The sequence below is a fragment of the Mobula hypostoma genome, chromosome 22 (assembly GCF_963921235.1).
Source record: "Mobula hypostoma chromosome 22, sMobHyp1.1, whole genome shotgun sequence".
Taxonomy (NCBI): domain Eukaryota; kingdom Metazoa; phylum Chordata; class Chondrichthyes; order Myliobatiformes; family Myliobatidae; genus Mobula; species Mobula hypostoma.
This window is the reverse complement of record NC_086118.1, coordinates 32851864-32876418: the sequence shown is the minus strand read 5'-3', so window position 1 is coordinate 32876418 and position 24555 is coordinate 32851864. Positions and strand designations below refer to the sequence as shown.

Here is a 24555-nt window from a genome sequence, read left to right as displayed (position 1 = left end):
ATTGTGATAGGTAGAGCAGAGAATAAGATAATTCTGAGGAGGGATCTTGACACAAAGCAAAAATACCAGCATCAAAATGAGAAACAGGCTCAACAGCACCCAAGAAAACAGCCGGATTAGCACCCAGGACAGGATGAGTTACAACTCCACTCAAGCAGAAAGCAAGTGTAACAACATTCAGGAAGGCAATCATGAAGGAAGAAGCACAGAGAGGGAGCACCTACAGCATCATCCTTGCAGGAGACATCAACACCACGATCCACGCATTCTAATACCAATATAGGAAGCAGCTAACAGCCAGCACTCTCTGCATGGCAAACACCCATCCCAATACTAGGAAAACCAAATATAGAGAAGCAACACCATATCTGCAGTCACACCTGTGGCCATGCTTGGAAACCTACACCACTCCCATTCGTGCAATGCTATTTTGACAGAATATCATTAATTGTTCAGATGCAATAAACATGCATGAACCAGGACATTAAATTTATTATTTTGCAAGGCTGGCATTTTTCATCTATTGACAAAATACCATTAACCCTCAGAAACACTAAAGTAATTTAGTACCTAATCACCATATATGACAAGGTTAGTATTTTAAAATTTATTGACAGAATTCCATTAACCATCTGAAGCAGAAATGCTGCTGGTAGCTGCAAAATGCTGCACAAGGTTTTGTAATCATTCATTCTCTTACTGCTATCTTTACATAATTAATATGTCAATTAACTAATTTAGCTTGATTTCAAGGTACATATCTGCAAACCTGTGTAGTTTCTGTGCCCATTTTCTCAGATCTCTCTGGCTAACTTTTGAGTACAACTTACACTTTTTTTGTAGAAAGATATCCATTTTATATCAGTTCTCTGTTCCAATGTTTAATGTTACCAAAGGCAGCAAGCTTTAAAATATGTTCTTAATTTGTTAAGAGAGAATTACTTGCATCCCAGAGCAGATGAACTCAAGAAAATTGTAACAAGATTAGGCCACCAGGCTTCCCAAGCCTATCTGTCATTCAATTTGGTCATGATTGATCTATTCTGTCCTCAACTCCTCCTCTGTGCCCCTTCCCTACAAACCCTAATTCATCGATCTTTCAATTATTTACCTACCACAATTTTAAGGAATTTTAATGATCTGACCTCCACTACACTCGGTGACAGAGACTTAGAGATTCACTACCCCCTAAGAAATTTCGATGAAGTTTAGTTCTAAATAACTCCTCTAATTTGTAGCTATCTCCTCATTTTGAGACTCTGCCAGTAGTTGCAACACCTCCACATCTACCCTATCAAGTCCTCTTAGGATTTTACATGTTTGAATAATGTCATACTATTCTTCTAAATCTCAAAGATTACAGACTAAAGTGTTTAGCCTCGCTTGATAGGGCAGCCCTCTCATCCAAAAGAATTGGCCTGTGAATCCCCTGCGAGCTACCCGTAGTGGTACTACGCCCATTTCCCTGCAGGAGGTCCAGTACTCCGTACCTGGCTTCTTCAACGTTTTGTGCAAATGTAACAAAACCTCCCTATTCTGAAACCCCAACTCTCAATAAGCAAGATGCTGGAAGAACTCAACAGATCAGGTAGGATTGATGGAGGAAAATGTACTGCACTGAAAGATAAACAAGAGATAGCCAGTATAATCAGATAATGGGAAGGGGTGTAGCAAAAGCTGTATAGTGATAGGTGAATTCAGGTGATGTGCAATCTCTTGTGTCTCCCTTTTGCATTAAGGTATTTGCATTCTTAATTATATGTTGGACCTGCTTGCTAACATTTTGTGATTTATATACTAGAACACTTTGAATCTGCTGAACCTTACTCACACAGTCTTTCTCCATTTGCATAATGATCTATTTGATTCCCCTTACCAAAGTGTATGACCTCACACTTTCCTGTATTATTTCCATTTGCCAAATTTTCACCCTGTTATTCAATCCACTTACGTCCCATTGTCACAAAATACAATTCCACACATTTTCTTATTATCGGCAGATTGGGAAACCTTACATTTCATTTTCTCCTCCAGGTCATTAATCAAAATAGTAAACAATTAGAGTAATAGAACACTATAGCATGGAAGCAGGCTCTTCTATTAACCTGCTAAATTATTAATCGGCCTCGTCCCATCGACTTGCATCTGGACCATAACCCTCCACACCCATCCGATCCATGTACGTATCCAATTTCCCTTAAATGTTGAAATCAAACCCACATCCATCACTTCTGCTGGAAGATTGGTCCACATTCTCACCACCCTCTGAGTGAAGAAGTTTCCCTTCATATTCTCCTTAAGCCTTTCACCCTTACCCCCTTACCCTACGACCTCTAGTTCCAGTTGCACCGAAGCACAGTAGAAAAAGTCTGCGTGCATATACCCTATTTAGACCCCTCATAATTTCATATTGCTCCATCAAATCTCCCCTCATTCTTCTATACTTTCGAAAATGAAGCACTGACCTGTTCTTCATCTCTGTTTTAAATGGATGTTGCTCTATTCCAAGTCCCCTCCACTATAGGAATTATCTCTCCACATCCATGCTATCTAGGCCTTTCAATATTCAAAAGATTTCAATGAGGTCCCCCTCATTTGTCTAAGCTCCATAAGACCATAAGACATTGGAGCAGAATTGAGCGATATGGTCCATTGAGTCTGTTCCATCATTCGATTATGGCTGATCCTTTTTTCAGTGAGTACAGGCCCAGAGCCATCAAACGTTCCTCATACACTAGGCCTATTAAAATCTGGAATGTTATTTGTAGACAGAACAGCACAAATCATGCAAGGTGTATATGTTTTCTAAAGCACTGTAGTGCATGTTGCTGACTGATTTTTCATTTATTTTAAATTGGGTTAATTGTATAAACCTCTGAATAGCATGTTTTAGTCACAATATTATCCTGCATGTATCATAATATTTTTATTAATTATTTTATTCCCAAATAACAGGTTTGTTCTCAAGACCCTGCAGCATTATGCAAAATTGTACCAATAAAAAACTCTAATAGATTTAAGGAAGAACTGATTACATTGATTAACAAACTGCAGTATGTTTGAATCACATGAAAAAATACATGTTTTTCATTTTTCTTAATCTCTAAATCATTAAATCTTATTAAAAGAACCATCCACTGACACATTTGGAAAAAAGATCTTAAACAGCAACTTCTCATAAACTCACTTAGCTATAATTTGGCACTATATCACTGAAGTCCTTAGTCTCCCTTTATTGGTGCAGTCATACTGCAAACCTTGCAATGCTGTGATCTGACTTCCTGGCCAGATTGGCAATCCAGCACTATATAGGTAGCAGAAATAAGATTTGCCAGACACTTTTAAATCATTTTTAATGCCATCAAGATTACCCAGGTAGCTTGCCTTGTGCTAACTGGGTATATCAACAAGATGCACTTAAAAGTCAAAATATAACAGTAAGTCTGCATAAATCACAGGAAGAATGCAGCTTAAAATCTGTGAGCAGAATTGGACCCCGATCTAATGTAAGGTCCTCAGGGAGAATACTACACAATCTCACTGGAATGCTCATTGAGAAACAACAGGAATGGAAACTAATAAATTGGATGTTTTCTCTAGAATATGACAGATTATGGAGACAAAACATAGGTAATACAAAGATGAAATGTGAGTGCTGGAGCAAAAGGAGCATAATGGCATAGTGTTTAATTTTCTAGACTCGTATTCAGCGGCCTGTTATGTTAATTTGTAGATGAGTTCAAATCTGGCCACAAGAGGAATTTCACATTAAGTAATCAAGTAAATCAGGAATAAAAAGTGAGTATCAGTAATGGTAGCTATGAAACTGCAGGAGTATCGTAAAAATCCATCTGGTCCTCTAATGCCCTTCAGGGAAGGAAATCTGCCTGGTCTGGACTGCATGCTACTCATAACTCCTCTGAAATGGCTGAGCAAGCCACCCCATTCAGGTCACTCAGAAAAAGGTGACGAATATAACTCTGACATGGACGAATAAGTAAAATAAGACCAGATTATTTTTATCAGTGAATGTTCTGAGAATAAAATGCCATTGGTTAAAAAGATGAAATATAAGAGCTTTAGGAAAAAAAATAATGGAACATTCTCAGCACGAGAAGCAAGAAATTGTTGGATTAACTTCCTGGATTAGCAGGTGAGACCAAAAGACATCTCAAAATTACAGATTGGCAAAGCAGATGAAACGATATGGAAGATAGGTGGGTAAATGCAACTTTGGCCATGACATGAATAAATACTGACATAGAAATGTCAAACTGTTTCCCAATTATAACTTCAATGTAAACTTATTTACCACCTTTGTTTGCTACATAGAATTTACAGTGCAAAACCACTGCGACTTTGTCTCAGCAGATCCGTGTCAGTTCCATACAATCCACCACTCTGCTTTATTGTTGTGTCCTTTTTCTTCCTTATATAGCCATATCCTCTGCATCTCACCTCAAACACTCCTCAGCAGTGAACTCACATTCTCATTAATATCCACATAAATTATTCTTTTCATAATTCTTTCCTGGATTCACCGGTGATCATGTCCCCCATAGTATTGGATTCTCACAGAAGTAGAAGCATCTGTGTTTAGATGCAGGCTCTGTAAGCAATGCCTACATCTTGTGAATAAATAAAAATCTTAATAAATGCCTTCATGATCTTAAAGTGCTACCTCAGGGCAGTGAGATATAAACTTCCTTGCTTTTGGTAACACAGGGTTTCAACAAATGAAAACACTTGCTTTTAGCATTTTTGTCAGTGCTTCTAGGTTTTATAAAAAAATGGAGCGCAAGTGTACAGAACTATTTTAATCCAAAGTAATACAAATACAAAGCCAATACTTAAACATTAATATCAAAATTTTCTTTGTATTTGGAATTGAAATTTGATTCTTTCTCTTGCAGAACCACTACTTAAGATTTAGCACATTAACAGTGAGTTATCAGAACGTAAAAAATAAAACTTATTTTATGCATGAGGGACTGCATATTTAACTGAAATTGTCCATTAAGGGAAATACTCCTGAATAGTCAAATCATCTTATTATTCTATTGGTGTGACTTATCATATATCGTTCATTCAAATTTCAAACGTAATACTTCCACAATCAAGACATTCCTTTATATAGTGAATGCTCATTTGTTGTCAGGCATCTAACACCAGTGACTGTGCCATATAATACTCAAGATAGTAGAGTTTAGTTTTTAACCCTTCTGCTAAGTTAGCATTACTTTTTCATCTATCTGCTTATGTCTTTCAAATCCTTGTGGTATCTTAAAACACACCTATTGCTAAAATAACATCCCTTGAGATTATGGGAAGCAAATTTATAATGATAAACTTGGAAGTAAAAATCAAATATATGCAGTTTAAAACTTCCTCCACTCTCCACATTCTCATACATTGATACATTCCGATATAGCTCTCCACATTAAACGAAGATTACACAGGGAAATAGAGAAGAGTCTGTTCTTTGGTGATCATCGCCTTTGACACTCTTGACCGCCACATTCTAATTATATCAACCACTAATTTTGACAGACAAGGGGTTTATGAGACCATCCACAGACTACAGCCTGTTCACCTTTACCCCATCTCCATTTCCATCCAATATTTATTCACATATTTGTCCCTTAGCCTCAGTGACCCACATTATTGAGCCAACTCATTTCTCCTAACTTTTTAATCACATAATTACTCATCCTCACCTATAAGCTCGCTGATATTTTATCGTCAACTTTCTTTGGGCTCTTTGCTTCATATCAAGATGGCCATTGCAATACTTTCTCAAAAGATTCACCAATCAGTCCTCAATCCTCTCCTGTTACAATTGTATTTCCAAAATGCTTTTTTTCTCTTAGCACAAATTTTATGAAAATCCTTGAACTTCAAGATACCCTCTAATCTGCCCACAGCATTGAGACTCTGTGGCTGAAATCACTGGCGATATCGTTCATGACTAACATTAGACCAGACCTGCTTTACCTACTTTTCTACTCCAAGTCGTTTTTTTTAAAATTTACTATGTGTAGGGACTCAGAGATAACTGACAACAGAAGTATTTATTGTACAGAAACTATTTAGCTTGTTTGTCTCTTAACTAAGTTCCACATCCTCAGAAGAATATAAGTAGAAAACAATGTACAAAGTCAGAAGATTGACTTTCCTTCAAATCATCATCAGGACAGGTTTCTTTTTTTTAATTTTAAACATTCCAGAAACATGGGCATAGCAGCCAATGTCAAGATTCATTGTCCATCTTTAATTACCCATGAATTGAAGTGATTTAAGAGTCAACAAGAGTGCTGAATGTAGACCACCAGATTCAAAAACAGTTACTTTCCCCAAGCAGTACGGCTGATCAACACCTCCACCCAATAACTCCACCATTACTTTATTATTTCCATTTTATGTATAGCCTAGTATCACTTTATAGTTATACAATCAATCTACTATCTGTATATAAGCTTTTTTATGTACCTATATTTATTGTGTTTTAATTATTATTATTTTCTTTACCTTTTATGTTTTTGTGTGCTGCTTTGGATCCAGAGTAACAATTATTTTGTTCTCTTTTGCACTTGTGCACAGGAAATGACATCAAACAATCTGGAAACTTGAAGCCAGTTAGGAACAGAAGATTTTCTTCCTTGAAGGATATTAATAAGATGAATGTCACAGTACCCTGATCACTATCACTGAAACTAGATTTGTTTTAAGTTCTAGATTTAGATAATGACTTGAATTTAAATTCCTTGGCTGCTGTGCTGGGATTTTAAATTCCTGTCCACTGGTCCTGAACACCGGCTGCCGTTCTAGTAACATAATCACCATGCTATTCTGTTGTACCTGTTAATCATGACACTACCCTTACTGGAACATAGAACAGAACAACATAGGAACAGCCCCTTCGGCCCACAATACTGAACTACCTCTTCTGCCACAATGTCCATATCCCTTCATCTTCTGTGTATCCACGTACTTATCTAAGAACCTCTTAAATGCCTCTTATCAGGCTTGTCTCCACTATCATGCTTGCGTGCACATTCCAGGCACCCAAAAGTTTCTGTGTAAAAAATGTACCACACTGCTCCTTTGAATTTATTCCCTCTCACTTTAAATGCATGCCGTCTAGTGTTAGCTATTTTGATCTATTATATCTATGTACATCTCTCAGAATTTTATAAAATTACATCAGCCACTGCTGCTCCAGAGAAAACACCTAAGTTTGTCCAACTTCTTCTTATAGAATATGCCCTGCAATCCAGGAAGCAACCTTGTAAACATCTTCTGCACCTACAAAGCCTTCAGATCCTTCCTAAAATATGGCCACCAGAAATGAATGCAATACTCCAGGTGCAGCCTAATCAAAGTTTTATAAAACTTCAATATACTGTAACTTATTTACTCCTGAACTCAGTGCCTCAGCTAATAAAAGCAAGCATGCCATATGTTTCTTATCCCACCCTATTAATTTGCAGCCACTTTCAATATTACCTCATCCATTGTAGAATAGCTCTTTAGCAGCTAGCTAGCTAGTGTAAATAATGTTAGCTATGCTAATGAATGAATGACACCTGTTAAACTCACCTCAACATGTCTTTTACAGTCATTTAACCCACCATGGGCAATAGAAAAGTCACTGTTGCAAACAGTGCAGCGAGCAACACCGTCATTATTTGTGACCCCTATTAGGCAGGGGTACACTTTAATGTAGTCTGGGGTGAAGTACGTTTTGTATTTTCTTTTTTTGGAACACTCTGCCATGGCGCTACAGGACACTAAACTGAACTGATGGACAATGAAAGAGAGAGAGAGAGAGAGAGAGAGGTTGACTGTAAAGCCCACCCACAGAGAAAACTGATAGGTCTACTTAGCACAAAGAGAGACCAATCAGGATTTTCTCTCTCTCTCTCTCTCTCTCTCTCTAAATCGATTTCCGGGATATTGTATATAATTTGGGGGCATCAGAGAGCCCCTATCAATATGCAGGGAGACTCCCGGAACTTCCCGGAGAGGTGGGATGTCTGATATTATCAATAGTAGAACTCTCAATACAGATCCCTGTGAACCACCAACAGACAATGATTTTGAGCCAGAATAAATCTTGTTACTCACTACCCTCTGTATTCTGTGGGCAAGCCAATTTTTGAATCCAAAACAGTCAAACCACCATAGATCCCATACATCATAATCTTATACCATCTTAAAGTTAAGATTATACTACTTCTGACTCAGTTATTTCAAAGCTCATCTTTTGAACCCTGCCATTTTGAAATTACAGGACTCAAACTAAGATGACTTCTTTGAACCCTGTCCTATCCCTCTTATTTCCTCTTCATCACTGTCTAGCTGCCAAATTTCAAATTTAGGTGCTACCTTCTAAATATCCTTTTGTTCTCATTTCTAATCTGTGCTTAAGTTTCTTCAGATTCTAACTCACTTGCATTGTTCTTTCATAGTTTTATTTCCTGGTCCTGTATTCTGGAATGTTAAACTTGAACCTCTCATCCTTTCTCCCCTCTGCATAACAACATCACCACTGGGTATTTAGTCATTGTGCCATTTCAACCTTGTTTTCTACGAACAGTGCAAGGTATTGCTGATACTGTCAGATTTAAAATTGTCTATCATGACTTTGGATTTTCTATTAAGTATAGCCTACTTTACAGTTGGAAATTGCCAGCAACTTACAAGTAGTAAAGAAACAGAGACAAATGTTTTAGTAACATCAAAAACTATTTACAAAAATTTAGTGCATGCTCGGTAATATGATAATTTGTCTTTAGACAAGAGTACACTATTATTGGATTCTTCCTCAGATGTGAAAATCAGTGATAGGACTGTTTGCAATAAAATATTACTGCCCACAGGCAATGGATGCATTAGGAAATTCCTTTCCGCAGATGTATTACCATGTCAGAAAATGAATATAATCTGGTTGTGCACATTTCTTCTACAATAACCGGTCCATGTTCACCAAGAAATGGATGGTCCACAGTGGTCTGTTGGTACTAAATATCCAACAAACACAGACTCTGACAGTAGATGACTTTTTAGTTCATCTGTGATTTCAATTAACAGCCATTACATGCAAATATCAAATCGACACATCAGAGTGAGAAGAAACCTCTATGCTGTTATGTATTGTGAAATTATAACCCAGAAATTGGATCCATTACACAATTGAAGCATAAAATTTCACTTAAATTGGATCAATATGCTTATTGGCATTTCAGTATGGAATTCACCTTTGCATATCTAATATGTTCCAGTTTTGGTTAAACAGCTATCAATGTCATAAGCCATTTACTGCATGTGTCCTCTTCAATAACACACATTGTATCTTCTGGGCAATATACTATATTCATTCAATGATCCCAAAAACCTTGAAGTACATTGCACAATGACAGGCAATGGGGCATTAATTAAAAGGTCTGCAATGAAACACTGATGCCTTGCTTAAAGCAACTGCCAGACTCACTTTTCAAGCAACATCACTGCTTGCTCCATCACTGATTGCAGACTCTTTATACATTTTGCATTTGCGCTACATGCTGCAGTCTCTGACTCTTTGATCATTCTGCACCTCAGTGGTGTGAAGCCTCTCATGGCAGAGAATCGACTGGAAGAGAAGATCATGTGGGTCCATTTACCAGATACCACCTTGCCCCCTTCTCTCTGAGTTCCCGCAGCTCCATAGTGATCTGCTGTGCAGTTGTGCCTGCACTGCATCTGATACTGTTCTCAGTAATCAGCACTTCAATGGCACAGCAACTGTGAGCTTTTCAAACAGGTCCTGATGGAAATGCCATTCCCTATAATCATCTGAGCAAATCAAGATTCCACTGCTTTTTGTGCAGTGTTTTCCAATATCACAGTTTTTGTGGGGAATCCAACTAAGTGTTGGTGTTATGTACAAAAAGAGAGTAAAATCAGACCATTGTTTAAACATGTATCTCATAAACATGAAAATGCTTTCATCATTACCCGGAGAACTGAAGAGTTTCATATTTGTATACTTGGCAATAAATGAACCCTTGAACCTATTAATAAATCAGATTACATCCACCAAACACTTTCTCAACCAGGAATCTTTACTTGACTCATAAGTGCACACAATCCAAATGATCTACTGGAACAGTTTTGATCAGCTGAGGAGACTAGAAAAGGAATTGCCTTAGATTGCTCACCCTCTTATCAACCAGGATATTTTTTCCCATGTATTGGACTCAGTTAAGAGATTGCAAGATTGTCAAATATGGGAGAAGCAGGCAATGAAGAAGGAGAAGGAGGTGAAGGAGCAGGAGGTGTTAGAAGAGAAAAGAAGATTAAAAGGATAGGAAAAGTTTAGCCTGGAGGAACCCAGGTCAGGGATAGAGCAAACAGATTTGCCTACTTTTCTAAATAATGCTGTAATTTGTAGCTTCATTTTACTCTTTACGATTTGCTAGTCTTTGTGAGTGTGAGCTGGAAGCATCATGTACAATTTATTGATAAAAATTAAATATTCTTTTTCCTTACTATTTGTGACTAATTCAGTACTGACCCTGTAGAAACTTGAACTAGAATGTTAGTTGGCACTGAGCTATAATTTAATTACTGTATATCCAAGACAACAAATCAAAAATGAAACTGCAGGGATAGATCTGAGAATTTTCTTGCATAAAACTAGATCAAGAAATGTTTAGAACTTAAGAAGACAAGTTCATCATTAGCCCATGGAACAGTAATAATACATCTGGCCTTTGAAATTATGTATGAAGATTGGCAAACAACTACATTGCAAGTATGAAATGAACTCAGTCTATTATTTTAGAAAGTTACACTTCTATTAAAATACTGGTCTTGGGCATTTAATATAAATGCACTGAACATTTGCAAATTAGTTTTCACATACTTACTTTGAAGCTATTAGCATTGTGTAATGATATATCACTTAGTGTCATCAAATCAGATGTGGCAGGAATGCTCAGTGAACGTAATCAATAAATTACTGATACTGTGAGAATAAAGGTGTATCAGCTTAATATACCTTGATCCATAGCAGGAGGTAACAATTGTCTATATTTATCCTAAGGTGGATGCAAGTGTTTAGTAGTTCTGATCCAAATGGCTGCATATTTGATTTTCATTCCAGAGATTTGTATAGATTATCTAGGCTAATGTTCCACTCTGGTAGCAAAGGAGTGCTGCACTGTTGGAAATGTCTTTTGGATAAAATGTTAAAACAAAGGTTCATCTGGCCATCAGAGTGGAAATAAAGAGTCCCATGTCATTATCTAATGACAAGCAGGGGATTCTTCCTGGTTTAACCCTGAACCCACGGACCTAAACAGATAATCAGGTCTGATGGTGTTGCAATAATCAGGTGATGTTGGTGGGAATCGGCCACCAGCTAATTGAATGTAACAATTCAAGTATTAAAACAAGAGGAGACACAAGAAACTGCAGAAGCTGCAACCTGCAGCAAAGCACCCACTGGAGGAACTTGATCCTGCTCATGGAGGTCTGATGCAGGGATTTTGACCTGAGATTTTGACAATTCCTTTCCCTCCACAGGGAAGGGAATTCTTTTCTGCTTGACCCACTGAGTTTCTCCAAGAGATTATATGTTGCATTAAAAATGTGCTTACCCTTACGGATGTATTTTGATTCATTATAAATTATATTGTGTCAACTTGAAATTGTTGAAGGCGAAATATGAGCACAAACCCATTATATATGTGAGGTGAAATTATTGAAATGACATTTTCTCAGTCCAATATTTTTTCTACCTCTATGTCTTAAAATGATATGAAGCTCCTCAGGTAGCAAAATAATGGACTTCACTTAAGCATTCTTACCTTTATGGTATTAGGTATGCTTTGTAATTGAAATACTGAGGATGTAGATTGAACTGTACAGTTAAAAAAAAATCTGCATTGCACCAACTGCAAAAATAGAACTCCCACAAATAAATACGTTCTGCACTAAAGGAGCTGAACATCAATGATGGAATTTTCTCCCATTCATAGTCAACAGAAGGAAATTCTTGCCCACAGTACATGATCAATACTATTATCCATCATATCTGTCAAAATCAGGGGAGTGTTGGGATCAAGATTTATGATCAAACCGAATGTGAACCAGCACATTCTCATTTAAGCACTTGGGTCTAAATATATTTCATGAAAGCGGTTTACCAAAAAAGGTAGTGTTTTTTTAACTTAATTAATACGCTCCCCATATGAGTTAAGAAATTGATAGCCTTGCTTACCTAATATTTAAATACGCAAGTTCATGTCCACTTTGGAAATGAAAAACAATATTACTTCATCCATTGTTGTGCACAAAGGAAGTGGTAGAACATGCCCAGAATGCTAATGTTTCCTCACTATTTACTTGCAGTTGTACTGAGTGTTCACTGTATTGCATTGACTCTGGCGTGAGGCAAACATCCCCATCCGATTTCCTTTCTCTTTGCAGATGTAACAGGACTTCCAAACCATTCAGGAGAAAGGCAACTAGCCTTTACAGAAGACACAGTAAATCCACCACGATTTTGTGGAGCATAAATATTTCCCTAATTTGCAGCTGTGTATTGGACTGCAGACTCTCCACCTTATCACTATGGCTAAAGATGGGAGGTTTGACATGGGTTTGGTGATGAGTCCCTTTCAGTTCTATCAGCCATGTACCAATGAAATCTTTCTATAGGGTTGAAGACCAGCGGTTAATCTCTTCCTCTTGCTTGGCCTTGTTCTGGTATTATAGCAAAGCGAGTATTAGCTTAATAAAGCCAGTCAATAGCTTTGTACATAGAGACATATCCTCCAGGGAGTTATTAAGGCTGTTATATTGTCTGATTAATATATAAATTGGAAGCACTAAGGTTTGGTGGTCATCACCACCTCTGGGATTAAGAGCTGAATGAGAAGCTTGGTTGATCATTAAGAATGGCATTAATGATAATAATGCTGACAAAATTAGGAGGAACTGCATTACCAGCAGATTTGCACTATTTAACTACTAACGCCATGTGTAACATCTAACATTGCATGCTGTCCGTTGGCCTTGTTAGTGGAATGCTGTTTCCAATGTTCACTACTCTTTATTCATTACCTTAAAAATACAGTAAAGAATATGATGTAATCAGCACCCAATGGAGGAAATGTGTTGATCGATAGCAAAAGTCTTTAAAGTTTAATGGTGTTTGCTGTAATGGTTGTGTTATGATTACTGTGGTGAGCCATTTATGAAAAACAATCACCTTAAAGAAAGATACAGCATGGGAATCAAATTATATGCCACTAATTTCCATACCTTTTAACAATGAGATATTCAATTCATTAAAATTTAAATTACTAACATTTATAAACACAAACAGAATTATACAAAATCCAGATTGTGTTTTCAGTGCAAGCACTTAATCCTCTGTTTTACCAGTTTAATAGTGCAAGTTGCTTGCTGACTACTGCAAGCAGACTCTGGGGAATCTGCTCCCAGTTCATTACCTGAATACTTAGATTTGTTGAGATGCACCATGCGAATGACTATCTGGTTGGCAAATTGTCCAGCTGCAGAGTGAAAGGTACAGTATTCAAAACTAGTCAACAGAATTCAGATTGGCATTTTATCACATCACATTAACAACAGGAAGCTAAAAGTTCACTGCAAAATTCCTGTAGGCTTTTGTTTTATTGTTACAATAACTGTACTTTAAAATAAGTACTGTATTCTTATTTTGACAATCTATCTACATCTAGAAGACCAACAGAAAGTGTTATGTTATTAAATTGAGTAAAATATCATTTTTAAAATTTTATTTAAAGCCTTTTTCCTGCCTGTGAAATAGAAACAGATTTGATATTGCTCACCACACAAACATAGATTAAGCCATATATTAAAAGCTTTAGTTCAATTAATATTTAATCTTATAAAACATAGTGTCAGAACTTCTTAAGGAAACAATGACAAATTTAATGCTACACACTTTTATTTATTGCCAAATGCATTGCTACATGCAGATATCTAAAAGTGTTAGAATTTAGGATGATTGACCATTACTTTGGTGGGAGAGAGTTGTCACTGTCTGCCTTGCCATTGAGATGCTGTGAGGAGTGAAGCTGCCCAGTTAGTATGGTGGAAGTAAATTAAACACCAGAATCCTTTCAAATGTAAGTACCTTTCAATAAATTTAGCATGTATTAATTAATACAATGCAAGATTTCTGAGATTGGAAATTCACTAATTCACAAATGTAAACTTCTTCATGTTAAATTGTGGTGGAGATTTAACATTTTAAATTTATTTTCTTCAAATGTTATCAGATACTTTGCTTTTATATTTTACAACTTGAACAATGATGGCTGAACTCAGACCAACGATGGGTGGAATAGTCAATCCTCATAAATGATGTTCTGGTTTTTTGATTTATCATTATGATCTCCTTGAGCATGTGATTGGAAGCTGACAAAAATTGCTTCTTAAAGCAACTCATAAGTAGGACAGGTATAGAATATTCAAAAGTAATGGTACAAAAATTCTGCCATATGCCAATAATAATACCAGTACTAAGCCTCTACACCTCTACTTCCTTAGGAGTTTGTGAAGCTTTGGCATGACATCTAAAACTTTGACAATCTTCTGTTGATGTGTCGTGGAGAGTATATTGATGGGCTGCATCACAGCCGGGTATGGAAACACCAATACCCTTGAAATCCTATGAAATGTAATGGATATGAGCCAGTCCATCATGGGTAAAACCCTCCCTACTATCGAGCACAGTGAGATGAAGTGCTGTTGCAGGAAAGCAGAATCCATGATTAGGGCCCTCCACCAACCAGGACATGCTCTCTTCTTGTTGCTGCCAAGAAGAAGGTGCAACAGCCTCAAGTCTCACACAACCAGGTGAGACCAGGTTCAGGAACAGCTATTACCCGTCAGCCATCAGGCTCTTGAACCAAAGGGGATAACCTCAATCAGTTTTACTTCATCATTGAAATGTTCCCACAAACAATGGGCTCACTTTCAAGGGCTCTTCATCTCATGTTCTCGATATTTATTGCTTACTTATTTATTATTACCATTTCTTTCTTTTTATATTTGCGCAATTTGTGTCTTTTACACACTGGTTGAACACTCAAGTTGACGTGGTCTTTCATTGATTCTATTATGGTTATTATTCTATTATGGATTTATTGAGTATGCCCACAAAAATTAATCTCAGGGTTGTAAATGGTAAAATATATGCACTCTTATAATAAATTTACTTTTAAATTTAGTGTTCATGACAGACCAGGCAAAGATAGAGGAAATTGTATTCTTATTGGCATTTTTGTTTCAATAATAAATGCATAAAAAGAATTTGTAAAAATGTATTGACATAAGAGACATATCTTAAGGATCAGATTTAGAACTGGTTTGGTCATTGTATCATTCAGAGAATTTATCTCTAATTATCATTTCTCCTTTGTAGTTTTATGTACAATGATTAATGGGCTAAGATTTGCAAAGAGGAATCATAAACACACGTATTTCTGCAGATGCTGGAAACCTTGCAGAGCAAAGTACTGGAGAATCTCAGCATTTGTCCTGCTGAAGGGTTTCAGCCTGAAATATCAACTGTTTCTTCCTCTCCATAAATGATGTCTGATCTGCTGAGTTTCTCCAACACTTTTGAGCTCCTTACAATGATGAACAGCAGTAGTGCTAGCAGCATTCACCATTACCATAGACAAAATCATACGGGACTTCTGGACTACATACAAGCACAACTAAATACAGAAATCCAGAATCTTCAGCCAGTGATCATCCAGTCCTCTTGAGAGGCTGTTTCTGAAGCTTTCTCTAGGGTGTTCAATAGAAATCTGTGAATTGAGGAGAACTTTGTGTACTCACAGAAAAATTTCACTGTTTAAAAAAAAATGAAGGTGTTATGTTTTGCTGGGTCAGATGTGACTGAGATTTTGATAATATAGATAGATAGATATTTTATTAATCTCAAAGGAAATTACAGTTCACGGTAGCATTACAAGTGCACAGGTATACTGAAATAAAATTAATAATTTAAAATTTCTGGTCCTGAAATGCTGATTTTATGTGACTGGATAATAATATGGTGGCAATTGGCAGTGGATGTGGAGAAGATATTTCCTATGGTGGGAGAGTCTAAGACCAGAGAACACAGCCTCAGAACATAGGGCTGTCCTTTTAGATTGGGGGGGACTTTGGGGTTCTAACATTTAACTGTTGTTCATTCTTTGGGGCACTTCTCTGTTTTCATGAATGGTTGCGAAGAAAAAGCATTTCAGGATGTATGTTGTATACATTTCTCTGACATTAAATTGTACCTTTGAGGAGGAATTTCTTTATCCAGAGGGTGGTGAATCTGTGGAATTCATTGCCAGAGGCAGCTGTGGAGGCCAAGTCTGTATGTATACTTAAGGCAGAAGATGACAAATTCTTGATTAGTCAAAGCATGAAAGGATACGGGAGAAGGCAGAAGATTGGGGCTGAGAGGAAAAATGGATCCGCCATGGTGAAATGCTGGAGCAGTCTCAATGGGCCAAATGGCCTAATTCTGCTCCTATGCCTTATGGCCTTAAAATATCATTTCAAATTTCCACAACTAGTTATAATAATAAAATATGTTTTTGCTTTCACTTTTTAAGTTAGTTTTATAATATAATAATCATATGCATATGTTTCTGTTGTTGGGTTGAAGTCTGCAAAAAATTTGAATATTTATTAAAAATTATACTTTTTATTTGTTAATTCAATATCAAAGAGAAATTTTACAAGTGATCAAGGATTTCCTAAAACTAATGTCTGAAAATAATCAACATCAGAAAATGTCGTGTCAGAAACTTAGCTCGGTATTCAAGGTCAGCTTTCCAGGAGATCAGTGCCAATTGCAACCATTGTGCTGCTGATTCCAAAATCAGGGGAAACACATCAATAGGAAATGACATATTTCAATGCCTGACCAAAAAAAGAATTTCTTTTTCTTACAATACCGACCTTACATCTGGGGAATTCAGAATTCAAATCTATAGTAGGCCATGTATGAGCTATGGTTTGGGAAAATTCACAACAGTAAGCAATGAAATAAGGAAAAGATTTGTTATTTTACAATATCTTTCACGTCCTCAAGGCAATCAAATGTTTTACGCCCAATTAAGTATTTTCAATGCTTTAAAAAAGTAATTTTTTGCAAATTATGCAAACCTATAATCACTTCATGTACAGCTAAACTAGTCTGTGCCTTGGATAACTTGCTTGCATCTTAGTTTTGTGGGTTATGAGGCAATTGAAAATCTACTGTGGGACAAGTAGACCTTTCCGCAAATGAGGCAGGAGATGCCTGGCCAAATGACTAGGTCAATAGCCTGTGAACTTGTGTGCTCCTTCTGTTGTTCATGCTTGTCATTTATGTGTTCCTGATGAATGGACTTAATGTTGTCAATCCCGTTGTAAAAAATCCTTCAATGCCACCTTCAACAGGATCCTACAGCCAAACAAATCTTTACCCCACCCCACCTCAATCTCTGCTTTCTGAAGAGATCACTACCTCTGTGATTTTCTTGTCCGTTTGACCCTCCCCCACTAATCTCCTCTTGTCAAGTGACAGAAAAGCTACACTGGCCCAATCACCACCTTTCTTACCTCTGTTCAAGGCCCCAAACAGTCCTTCTAGTTGAGGCAACACTTCCCCTATGAATCTGTTGGGACCATCGATTGTGTCCAATGCTCCTGATGCAGCCTTCTCAACGTTGGTGAGACCCAACATAAATTGGGGGAATTGCTTTGTCGATCACCTCCACTCCATTGCCAAAAGCAGAATTTCCCAGTGGCCAACAATTCTAATTCCTATCCTCATTCTTGTTGCAACATGTTGATCTGTGACCTTCTCTTATGCCGTGATGAGGCCACTCTCAGGGTGGAGGAGCAACACATCATATACTGCTTAGGTAGCCTTTAACCTGATGGCATGAATAACTGTTTCTCCTTCTGGACATTTTTTCCCTCCCCCTTCCCTCTTTTTCTATTCCCCACTCTGGCTTCTTCTGTCTTCTCTTCACCCGCCAATCACCTCACTCTGGTGCCCCTCCATCTTCCCTTTCTCCTATGCTCCCCTTTCCTCTCCTATCAGATTCCTTCTTCTCCAGCCTTTACCTTTCCCACTCACCTGGCTTCACCTATCACCTTCCAGATAGTACTAATTCCCCTCCCCCCACCTTTTTACTCTGGCGTCTTCCCCTTTCATTCCCAGTCCTGAAGCAGTGTCTCAGTTTGAAACAACAATTGTTTATTCATTTCTATAGATGCTGCCTAACCTTCTGAGTTCCTTTCGCATTATGTGTGTGTGTTGCTCTGGATTTCCAGCATCTGCAGAATTTCTTGTGTTTGTGAAAAGTCCTTCTCCCATCTGAGCAGTCATGATCCAAGAATTCCCATGAGCTCACGGGAATGCTACAATTCTTCAAGGAGACTTTTCAGAAGAGCTTTGAATCTTTTTCCTCTGCCCATCTGATAAAATCTTCTCATGTCTGACTGGAAGTCAGGTATAGGGCAAATGATCCACATGGTGTGCCCAACATGCAGCTTTAGAAGTTGCCCAGTGTGAAGCAATGTACTCATTCAAATATTAGTTTATTATAATAGGTGGCATAAAAAGAACGATTTCATTGAGTTGCTTAAAATTATGAGGAATATAACTCAGTGGTTCCAACTGGTTATCACATCTGCAATGTTAGCATTGGCCAAGATATGATAACAAGAAGATATAATATAGATACAAGAAAAGTTAACCACTATTGATAATTGTTTGAATACAACCCAGCACAACAAATTGATTGTCATATCGGTAAAGAAAAACAGTTCTTTTACAGACAGATGAGATTATATAATTTGGGTATTACTACTATAACAATTTTTTGATTGGAAAGAAGTGCAAAAACATACTGAAATCTCACTGAAGAATCAGGAGCTGATTTTCCCAACAAAAGTTAAGAGAATTTTGCTCTAGTCTTACTTAAGCAATCTTCAACATTACAGCTTCAGTGCATCTCTACACAGGGAATCCTAACTATGACTTCCCTCTGGAGTTGTGTCAGTGAACTTCTAGACCAATGTATTAGGGGAGATTGTTTAGAACAATCATTGTGTTGTTTATTACTGTAAACTGCTGGTCTGCACTGCACAATGTTAGTGTTTAGTGTTCAGGGCAATTATCATACTGTTCATTACTTCAAACTATTTGTTTCTACTGCATTTATGTTGGCATGTACTCTTACATTTTGAACTAGATGTCATAAAATAAATTTGTCTGCCTAGAAATCGGAATTTACCTCCTTTCAATACATTCTGTGGATGCAGTGTGGAGTCTAAGTAACCAATCATGGGATGCTCCCCAAAAATGAGGAAACGTGTAGAAAGGCTAGTTAAAACAATTGTTCTGTTTTATTTATTTATCCTGAACTATTTGATTCCTATATCAGTACTGGCCCGACACTATTACTAGGCATGGGCTGGTAGACAATGCAGTGTACAGCTGAACTGCAATGTCCTGTAAGTGAAATGTCTCCAATGGGTAAAGCGACACCCAATAACGTTGTTTGAAATATTCTGAGCAATAACAGCAGAGAAGTGTATGTCAATTTAACAATGGGGACCCCTTATATCTGGTCTCATAGTTGATATACTGTGCACACGGCACTTAGCTTTTTATGAGTTAAAGGTTAAGGTTGCTGGCTGTACTCTTGGCAGCAAAGTATCTCAGGGAATGTGAAAACGGTCACTGGGCATAGGATGATTTAAAGATATATGTATTTATTTATTTTATTTGGAAATACAGCGTGCAACGGGCCTTTCTGACCCAACTAGCCACACTGCCCAGCCACTCACTGATTTAACCCTAGCCTAATCACAGGGTAAATACAATGACCAATTAACCTACCAACTGATACTTCTTTAGAGCACCAGAGGAAGTGCACATGTGCATGGGGAGGATGTACAAACTCCTTACATAAGATGTCAGAATTGAATTCGAAACTCACTCCAACCTCCAATAGCATCGCACTGACCGTTACTTTACCAAGGTGCTTTCAATAACTGTGATCCTAATCCTGGACACAGTTGAGTGCTGGAATAAGCAAAGCAGGAATGGAAGTAGATTGGATCTTAGAAATATTTCCACAACAATTGTGGCGGCCTTGCCAGGTATCTGAATACAGTTCCACCATCAGTTATTTGGATCAGGTGTGTAACACAGTGGAAGTTGAAACTAAGCAATAATATATAAGAATCCACGAAAAAAGTCACAACAATATAGTCCTAAACTGGATTCAGGTTTCAAATATGTCAAACTGAAGACAAGCCTGCAATAGAATCATTTAAAGTTCCAGAAAGAAAAAGTATAAAAATATCCCACTTAAACAGGAAAGCAGCTTTTTCACCACTCAAATATCCATTACAACATACCTCCCACAAATTGATTAAGTTTCTTCTTTTTTTGGATTTTGCCAGACATATCAGAAATAAATTAAGTAAAATTGCAACATATCTGATATCACGAACAAAGTTCTTGGAAGCACTAATGTTTGAGTAAAATTGTTTTGATCCTTCTTTCAGTATTAGAGGTGACAACACAGTCAGATTGAATATTTTATTCTCTTTACACATAGCAACTGCTTCAAACTTTCTGTCCAATATGACAGGAATCATGGTTGAGCGATTCTTTTGATACAATGACACAAGATGCCCTATGATTTTCACTGCCATGGGAAGTAAGATCTGTGTCAGATTTCAGTGTACTAGGGAAATTTCAGTGTTCTAGGCACAGGTTATATAGACACACACACACACACACACACACACACACAAACTTCTTTAGTCATATTTTAAAAAGTCCTCCATCATGCATGACCTTCCAGAGTTTCTGGCCCTGACAGCCCACTTTCAGAACAGAACTTATTAACAGAACTCTACACCTATCACACTAGCACATTGTGAACTCTCTGTGCAATCACGTTAGCTTCACTGACATTTTGGGTGCAATGATAATTTATTTATCTCCATTTCCTTCCATTCGTTGTTTCAGATTCAGGTTATCAAAATCTCTGCTGCCTGTGTCCCAGAAGTCAGCATTTCCCTAACACATGAGGCTGATATTCGAGTAAGCAATGTCATTATTTTAAATTTTGCAGCACCTGTGTTTTCAAATCCTCAATGATTACACTCCACCATATCTCTACAAACTCCACATCAAGAAACCAGTTCTGGTTTCTTGAGCATTCCAAAATTTAATCACTCAACCACTCGCTGTGAATTCTCACCAAGACCATAACCTATACACTCCCTGATCTGGTCTAGCTAATGTATAACTCCAAATCCATGATTATGGTTGATTCTTAACTCAGGGGCAATGAGGAAAAGAAAATCAACTTTGCCTGTGAAGTCCTCGTCTTAATATATCATTATTTGATAATGAACGGTTTGAAAATAGCTTAAATACTGCTTCAGAACTAACTTGAAGGTCACATATCTGAAACTCTTGAACAATACTATAATTTCTAGATTATAAACAGAATAATATCACAACTTAATCATCACTAAAGTCTGTACTTTGCTTAACTACAGATTAACTACTGTTAATTATTTTGAAGAAGACTTTCATTTGGTTTAAAATAGTTATCATTCTAATTTATCTAGTTTAGAAAAAAAGTAAACATTGTTCAAAATTTTTAAGCCATTTTACTTTTTGGTGATGTCTCAGTCACCCAAAAGGAATATCAATGAAGCTACATTATGATTCATAATGTAGACTCCATGGCTGGAGGAGTAAGATCTCAGCTGTACAGTTTCATATAAAACCATCTTGCATGGAAAAATAACATTGAATGTATGCTTCCTACGTCATCCAAAAGCTTGAGAGATTGAGGGAATAACATCTTTTAGATTTGTTTACAGAATTTGGATGCTTCTCCCAATATCAGCACTTATTATCCATCCGTAGTGTCCTTTGATAGATTCACCAATTCAAAGGCAAGGAACTAGGGTCTTCTGTCTAACTCAGGGGTTCTCAACCTGGAATCCATGGTCCACAGACCCTTCAGTTAATGACAGGGGTCCACGCCATAAAAATGGTTGAGAACCCCTGGTCTAATTTTACCATTATTTACATATTTACATTAATCCATTTGCATGCATTTGTCTAAACATTTCCTATCCATGAACCTGTCCAAATGTCTTTTAAACATTGTGATTACTTCTATCTCTACCATCTTCTCTGGAAACTTGTTCAATATAATCAGCACCTTCTGTGTGAAAAACCTGCCCCTCAGATCTTCTTTCTCACTTTAAATCTATGCCCTCTAGTTTCAGACTCCTCGATCCTGGTAAGAACACTCTGTTTATCTACTCTATCCATAGTTTTATAAGCATAGATTTCTAAACCACAATAAGATCATTCCTCCGCCTTCTTCACTTCAGGAGAAATAGTCTCACCGATCTGGTCTGTCCCTTTTAGTCAGGTTCTCCAGAAGATGTGTTCCGCTTCAATGCCCTTAATACAGGCTTGCACTTGGGGCTTACTTCTGGCAAATTGTGTCACTGAACACCCAGGGATGTCCAAGTAAAAGACTGTTTCTTTTTTTTTGCCCTGTGTTCTTTTTTTAATTGCTATCTCACATTTCCTGCAATTTGATCTTCAGAGAACAAGTTCCTTTCAGATTTGCAAACAATGGATGCTTGGATAAAGTGAGGCAACTCCTCAGTGAAGATGGCCTCTCATTTAAAGCAGTATTTAACCAGGAATTACCTGTTAAGCAAATGACTAATACAGCTATCTCTGTATGAAAAAACTACTTCACAGTTCCCCATTAAAAATCCCCCTATTCACCTTAAACCTGTGCTGTCGTCTAATCTTACATTCCATTTTCTCAGTATGAAAACGGTGACCACTTCCTCTGTCTATGGCACTCACAATACTTCAAGTGTGGTTTAACTAACATGGTGTACAATTGTAACATTTCACTCCAACTCTTGTATTCAATGGGCTGGATGGATTGAGGGAAAGAGATTCAGCTTTCAAAAATGAATTGAACAGACACGTTAAGGTAAGAAATTGTGAGAGTATTGGGGAAGGGAGAAAAAAAGAATATGACTAATTGAATTGCCTTACAAAAAGTCTACTTGGCTCAATATCCCATTTAACAATCGTATAATAGGAACTCTCACTTGAAACAACGAAAATTTTACAATTCCGGTAGAGGGGTCTTTGTAAGGAAAGAGTTCCATTGTGATCTCTTAACTTCTCTCACCCTCCAACTCAAGATGGCAAATTCATATTGGGAACAAAGCTCAGAATGGAGAATAGAAAATTGCTGTAATCCCTAGAGCTCCCAACAACCTGGGAGCTCTGCAAAATCTCTGGTCATAAGGTTGCCCACCTGATTGGAAAAAAACTGTTTCCGAGTCAGATTCAAAGCTATTAAGTGGTTTAGAAATATTTAAAATATACTGTAATACTGAAAAAAAAACTCACAACAATAACATTCCATTTTTTCTGAAAATTCATTAACTTCAAATTGAATTTAGTAAGGAAAGGAGTAAACAATATCCTTGTGCAAAATTGACATGGATGCACTACATTTGTGTGTTTATTATGTTGTAAACACTGTTTTTATCCTATCACTCCAAAGTTAATATTGGAGAAGGATTTAGGACAGCAGACATAGTTTATGGAATGTAATTGGTGTGGACTGTGGGAGATTAGAAGCAGCAAAGTCACGCTGCTAAAATCCAAACAGTTAAATGAAATGAACCCCTACACACAAACTTCATTCCTCCCACCAGGCTGCAAGAGATCAAGTGTGATAACCTCTGTGTGTTGAATGCCGAACACTGGAGTGTAATAAACTCACAGCGCAGTATCTCAGAAGATGGACTCAAAGGATTGATTTAATGATTTCCATATGGAGGGCAACAACTTTTGTTGTTCATCAGAGATTGTGTATTACATGGTATAATTCCCATGTGTTCAAAGTGGTAATAATTTTAAAGAGCTATCCCAATTTTTAATGCTGTTAGCTAGACTTTTAAGCAAATTACAGGCAGAACACTGCCAGTCAGTGATGCAGTTACTTAATATTCCTGCTATTAGCTGTAGACAGAATTGCACCAAATATTGGGCCAATAGGTTTATCTCCCTTCATTCTGCAGTGTTAGGCATCTTGAGACATTTTAACAAAATGCTTGGAAATATTCAACTCCATTACTGGACCAAATCAGAATGGAATGTGTTCACTTTTCAAGTTGTATATTCATGAAAGTTTCATTTCTATTGACGGCAAAGAATCCTCTTTGCAATTTAGTTCGTAACCAGTTAAAATCAGCAATGTTTATATGACTGTGCTGCAGCTAGAGGAAACAGTGACCCTTCTGTCAACACTGGAACATAAATAAGGTGCCACTGGCAGCACAGATTATCAGCTCAACCCTGGCTTCCCTGCTGTCACCATGGGGCAAATATCGCAATTCTCAGCTACATTCCACAATGTA

General features: G+C 37.2%; 1 protein-coding gene across 14 annotated transcripts in view; it reads right to left on the bottom strand.

The window, feature by feature from the left end:
• The window catches only part of rbfox3a (RNA binding fox-1 homolog 3a), a 1578835-nt gene that overhangs the window by 553346 nt on the left and 1000934 nt on the right, over window positions 1-24555 (bottom strand). Inside the window, exon 1 of one of the 14 annotated variants that reach the window (XM_063074403.1) lies at window positions 13506-13524. The exons of the other annotated variants lie outside the window; for them this stretch is intronic. The gene's annotated coding sequence lies outside the window, so the exon portion shown is untranslated. Of the gene's footprint in view, window positions 1-13505; window positions 13525-24555 lie in introns of those variants that run through there. 14 annotated transcript variants of the gene reach the window in all.